Consider the following 6,560-nt stretch of genomic DNA (forward strand, 5'->3'; position numbering starts at 1 on the left):
TGGCTATAATAAAATCAAAATGTCGCCAGATGATATGGAGAAAACAACGTTCATCACCCCGTGGGGCACTTTTTGTTATAAGGTGATGCCATTTGGTCTCAAGAACACCGGTGCTACTTATCAGAGAGCCATGGTGACTTTGTTTCATGATATGATTCATCATGAAATCGAATGCTATGTTGATGACATGATAGCAAAGTCCCAGACAGAAGAAGGGCACCTGGTAGATCTGGCCAAATTGTTTGACCGGCTGAGACAGTTCAGACTGAGGTTGAATCCGAACAAGTGCACTTTCGGAGTGCAGTCCGGTAAATTGCTGGGGTTCATTGTAAGTGAAAGAGGAATCGAGGTTGATCCTGCTAAAGTAAAAGCAATACGAGAAATGCCTGAACCGAGAACATAGAAAGAGGTTCGTGGTTTCTTAGGTAGATTGAACTATATTTCACGGTTCATATCTCACCTAACAGCCACGTGTGAACCAATTTTGAAGTTGTTAAGAAAAGATCAAACGGTCAGGTGGAATAATGATTGCCAAGCGGCATTTGAAAAGATAAAAGAGTATTTGCAGGAGCCTCCGATTCTGATGCCTCCTGTGGAGGGACGACCGTTAATCCTGTACTTGACGGTCCTCGAGGGGTCTATGGGGTGCGTATTGGGGCAGCATGACGAGTCCGGTCGAAAAGAGCATGCCATATACTACCTTAGCAAAAAGTTTACCGACTGTGAAACAAGATATTCACTGCTCGAGAAAACTTGTTGTGCTTTGGTCTGGGCTGCTCGCCGACTGAGGCAGTATATGCTGGTTCATACCACTTTATTGATTTCCAAGATGGATCCAATCAAGTACATTTTTGAGAAACCAGCATTGACCGGACGGGTTGCGAGATGGCAAATGATTTTGACTGAGTATGATATACAGTATACTTCTCAGAAAGCAATCAAGGGGAGTGTATTGTCTGATTACCTCGCCCAGCAACCCATTGAGGATTATCAACCAATGAAGTTTGAGTTCCCTGATGAGGACATCATGTTTCTCAAATCGAAAGATTGTGAGGAACCAATCCCGGAGGAGGGGCCTGACCCTGAATCCGAATGGATTCTGATGTTTGATGGGGCCGTTAACGTGAATGGTAGTGGTGTTGGTGCTGTTTTGGTTACGCCGAAAGGATCCCACATTCCTTTTGCGGCCCAGCTAACATTTGAATGCACCATCAACGTGGCTGAATACGAAGCTTGTATCTTGGGGATTGAAGAGGCGATTGATTTGAGGATCAAGAACCTTGTCATATATGGAGATTCAGCTTTTGTTGTGAACCAGGTTAACGGAAAATGGTATACGCATCAATCTCATTTAATTCCATATCGGGATTATACGAGGAGATTGTTGACGTTTTTCACCAAGGTGGTATTGCATCATGTGCCTAGAGAAGAGAATCCTTTGGCAGATGCTTTGGCTACTCTAGCCGCCTTAATTAGGGTGCAGTGGTGGAATCGGTTCCCCAGTGTTGAGGTGGAACGTTTGGATAGACCGGCTTATGTGTTTGCTGTTGACACAGCACCTGACGATGAGAAGCCGTGGTATTACGATATCAAGCACTACCTGGGAACCCAAGAGTATCCTGAGGGAGCATCCAAGAAGGACCGAAAGACTCTGAGGAGGTTGGCCATGTTGTTCTACTTGAATAAGGATGGGGTCTTGTACAAGCGGAATTTTGATTGGGTCTTGCTCAGATGTGTTGATGACAAAGAAGCAAGCCAATTGATGAAAGAGGTTCACGAGGGGTCGTTCGGTACCCATGCCAGTGGGAATGCAATGGTGAAAAAGCTGCTGAGGGCAGGTTATTATTGGATGACCATGGAGGCCCAGTGTTTCAATTTTGTGCGGAAGTGTCATAAATGCCATATTTATGCTGATAAGGTGCACGTGCCTCCAAATCCGTTGAGCTTGATGTCATCTCCGTGGCCGTTTGCTATGTGGGGCATTGATATGATTGGGAAGATTGAGCCTACGGCTTCGAATGGGCACCGGTTCATATTGGTGGCTATTGATTACTTCACCAAGTGGGTGGAAGCAGCCTCTTATGCCAATGTGACGAAGCAGGTCATTGCCAGATTCCTGAAGAGAGACATTATTTGCAGATATGGGGTTCCCGAAAGAATCATTATTGATAATGATTCTAATTTGAACAATAAGATGATGGCAGAACTGTGTCGGGAGTTCAAGATCGAGCATCACAATTCTTCTCCTTATCGTCCGACGATGAATGGGGCGGTTGAGGCAGCCAATAAGAATATTAAGAAGATTGTGCAAAAAATGGTCGTGACCTATAAAGATTGGCATGAGATGTTGTCGTTTGCATTGCATGGGTATCGAATTTCGGTGCGTACATCTACTGGGGCAACGCCTTTCTCGTTGGTATATGGAATGGAAGCCGTGCTACCGGTTGAGGTTCAGATTCCTTCGCTGAGAGTCCTGATGGACGTGAAGTTGCAAGAGGCTGAATGGGTAAGGACCCGGTACGAAGAGTTGAGCCTGATTGAGGAAAAGAGGCTGGCGGCCATTTGTCATGGGCAGTTGTACCAGCAGCGGATGAAGCGTGCTTTTGACCGAAAGGTGCGACCTCGTGTGTATCACGTAGGAGATATGGTATTGAAAAGGATCCTTCCTCCTCAAAACGATCGTAGGGGCAAGTGGACACCCAATTATGAAGGTCCATTCGTGGTTAAGAAGGTTTTCTCTGGCGGAGCCTTGTTGTTAACGACCATGGATGGCAAGGATTTTCCATCCCCTGTGAATGCAGACGCAGTTAAAAAATACTTCGTATAAGAGACCCGCTGGACGAAAAGAATAAAATAGTCCAGGCAAAAAATGGGCATCCCGGCGAACCAAAAAAAATGATGAAAAGGGTTCGGGCAAAAATTAGGGATAAAAAGAAAAAATGTACACCCGGCAAGTCGAAAAACCTGAAAAGGCGACTTGGGCAAAAAAGGGTATCCCGGTGGACTGAAAACCCGAAAGGGCGGTCCAGGCAAAAGAGGGATTGAAACGAACAACTGCGTTTGGCATGATCGTTTGCGCTTTGGTTAAGGCACCAGGATAATCCCCGACAGGGATCGGTCGGAAGCGTCTTGTTCAGAAGGCAGAAGGTCTGGAGAGTCTGAGGACATATGGGGTGTAACCGAGTTGGAACTCGATGAGATCACGGTTTCACATTGCCATTAGGATAAATTTTCCTTTTGTGCGCAATTACCTCTTTTCAGGAATTGCTTCCTTTGTATTGCTCAGTTATGAGCCACACTTTTTCAATCAATAAAATGCATATTCAGTCAAATGATTTTGTTTTTTGTTTTCATTACCGCTTTGATTGCAAAAACATCCAATTGTTTGTGATAAAGAATCTTTGCATTTTAAGACATACAGGTCCCTTCCAATGCATGCTTATAAGATTGAAAACTTGAAATCTTATTCGGAAGGTTGAGTGACCCAAGTGTTGAAATTTTGGCATACCTGGGGCATGTTTTTATCTAACGATCTCTGTTGCAGGTGATGTTAGATATTTTCACTCACTTGCAGGTTGTGATGTGAAGCTTTTGACAAAGGATCCCCACGGAGTCCAATCGGGGACCGAGGAATGATGGAGAGACGGCAAGGGATGACGACGATCCTGGATATTAATCAAGAAGACTCTTCAAAGTCGGAGGATTGGGAAGTTTGTATAAATCCAAGGAGTTCGATCGCTGTCGAGTACGGAGGAGTCGAGAGTACAAGGTGATGAATCAGAAAAGTACAGACGAGTCTGGGAGCTCTCAAAAGTGGAAAGCTGACATTGGATTTAGATGTTGAATACCAGGGTTCGACGAGTCGACGGGTGTTCTGTGCCAGATTTTCTTTGTTTCCCCAGGCAGAGTTGGGATTGTTACCTCTCCAACAGATTCAAGGACTGTGTCTTCCCTAGCAGGGTCGGGATGGTTATCTCCCCCAGCAGGTTTGAGATCGATGTTTCCTCAGCAGCCAGGCCTGAAGGTTGCTATTTCCCAGCGGAGGTGTCTGTGGGTAGTTGTTTCCCCTGGCATGGCGGGGCTTGTTAAGTTCCCCAGCAAGTCGAAGACTGTTGTTTTCCCCGCAGAATGTGTTGATGGTTTCTTCCCCCAGTGAAGTCCCCAAGCGGGTCGGGTGCAGAGGAGGTTATCCCTGGTAAGGGTGGTCCTTGTCCCAGTAGCAGTGCTATTCCCCAGCAGGGTGGAGGTTGGAGTGTTAGTGGGTTCCTCGGCAGAGTGCCTCGAGCTCCCCAGAAGAGTCCCTTGAGGGGGATACTTTTTATGCATGATCATTTAGATAAGCATAGCATGTTGCATAGCTAATTGCGTAGCATTTCCATGATTATGGAGCATTACACTAAAAAAATCATCATCATGCATAAGCATTGCAAGCGTAAGCTAGTCTCAAGCCGTGGTTACTGTTTGAGAGGTGTTTCGCCCGAGGGTGAAAATGTTACTCCGAGGAGTTTTGCATCGTGATGTGAATCTACAATATTCCCCAGTAGTGCGATATTGGAGGAAGGGTTTCTGTCGTGCGGAGATGGAAATGCTAATCAAAGAAGTTTCGGGGTCCAAGAAAAGAACAAAAAAAAGTAGAGAGAGAAAAATCCCCAGCGGAGCGCAGATTGTTTGTTTGCTAGGGTTGAATAGAGGATAGCATGCTCGTGGCTTGTTATCCCCAGCATTGGGTCATTGACACACATGCCGCCTTAGTTGTCGCTATTCCTTATCTTTGCCGATGCTGACAGGCATGATATTTCCGATTTTTAGATCGAAGAAGTTTCCGACGTTCAGGTCGAATAACTTATGGCACTCAGGTCAGTTTCTGATTTTCAGATCGAAGAAGTTTCCGACGTTCAGGTCGAAGAACTTGTGGCACTCAGGCCAGTTTCCGATTTTCAGATCGAAGGAGTTTCCGACGTTCAGGTCGAAGAACTTATGGCACTCAGGCCAGTTTCCGATTTTCAGATCAAAGAAGTTTCCGACGTTCAGGTCGAAGAACTTATGGCACTCAGGCATGATATTTCCGATTTTCAGATCGAAGAAGCTTCCGAAGTTCAGATCGATGCAGCTTGCGGCACTCAGGCCAACTTTCCGGTATTCAGACCGAAGTGGCGTTCAGGCCAGTTGTTGGGCATTCAGGCCAATCTCCCGGTATTCAGACCGATATCAATACTCTCATATTCTGATGCTCAGTATTTAGACTAATGAGCGGCGTTCCGACCATGGTTATCCCTGTGTTACCATTTATTTTGGTATACAGGTCAAATTTCTGTTCGATACTCAGGCCGACTTTCTCCGTACCAGACGGATTTTTCTTTTGAGATTGCTTCTTCGCCGATTCTGACAGGCATTGCTAATTATTTCCCATCAGAGTGCAAAATGTTCGTCTGTTCTTGGTATTCAATCACTCTTCACCCTGATCATCTGAAAGCCGAGGCTATTCATATCAACAGGTTCATAATGGATTGAATAGGGGCAGCTGTAACACCTCAAAATTTGCCCTCCTCTCTTGGGACTAGCTTAGCATATTGCATTTCATTTTGTAGGACTTTAGGCATTACATCTTTGCATATCATGTGAAATAAGCAAGTCATCCTCCTAAGTCTTTCTCAGAAGATGGAGAGGTTAAGAGATGCAAGCCTGAGGGTCTCATAAATTGGTCACTAATCATCTGAGGGTTGCTCTTCAATTAGGGTTTCTTGATTCCTCAAGGAGATTGAGTATTATCTTGGTTGAAGTGGTACATCTTCATCTTCATGGTTCATTATTCCTGATCATGTGCCTTGGGATTAGGGTTTTGACCTCTGGTCAACCCTAATCAGTTGCATTCTAATAGGCAGGGTTTTTCAAGGAGATGAGGTCTTTCTTGAGAAGGAGATCATCATATGGTTAATATGTGGAGCTTGTGTAAGCCAGGGTTTCATTTTGGAGTTATTTCATCAAGTAGTTGGGGCTCAGAATCATCAGTGTATGTTCAAGTCATCTGTCAACATAAAAAGTCAACTGCCAAGTCAACTGTGGATTCGGAGGTGGGAAGTGGCTAGAAATACTTCATTCATGTTCAAACAAGTCCCATTTGATATTTCAAACATCAACATTGAAGAATTTAAAGTCAGGTCAAAACTTTCCAAAAATAGAAAGTGACCTATAATTTGAATTTGCCAAAAATGGAAAGGTCTTAGCCTAGCTTCAACTTCAAATTACATCATCAAGAAAGCTTTAAATGAAATTTTGTTGAACATGAAAGTTGTAGATATTTCTCTCCCATTTCCAAAAAGTCCAAGATCATCAATTTCTCATCTGTGGTTGAAGAGATATGTTCAAATCATGGCAAGGTGTACTTGAAGGTTCAAATGGGCATAACTTCTCAACCAAAGCTCCAAATTGGATGGATCTTTTTGCATTGTTCTTCTTTTGACCTCTAAATTCCAAATCATGCATCACATTACATGAATTATATTCACATGATCATTTGCCAATTCATTGGATTTTTGGAGGGAAAACATGAAATTTAAAAT

Source organism: Lathyrus oleraceus, chromosome 2 (assembly GCF_024323335.1).
Source record: "Lathyrus oleraceus cultivar Zhongwan6 chromosome 2, CAAS_Psat_ZW6_1.0, whole genome shotgun sequence".
Taxonomy (NCBI): domain Eukaryota; kingdom Viridiplantae; phylum Streptophyta; class Magnoliopsida; order Fabales; family Fabaceae; genus Lathyrus; species Lathyrus oleraceus.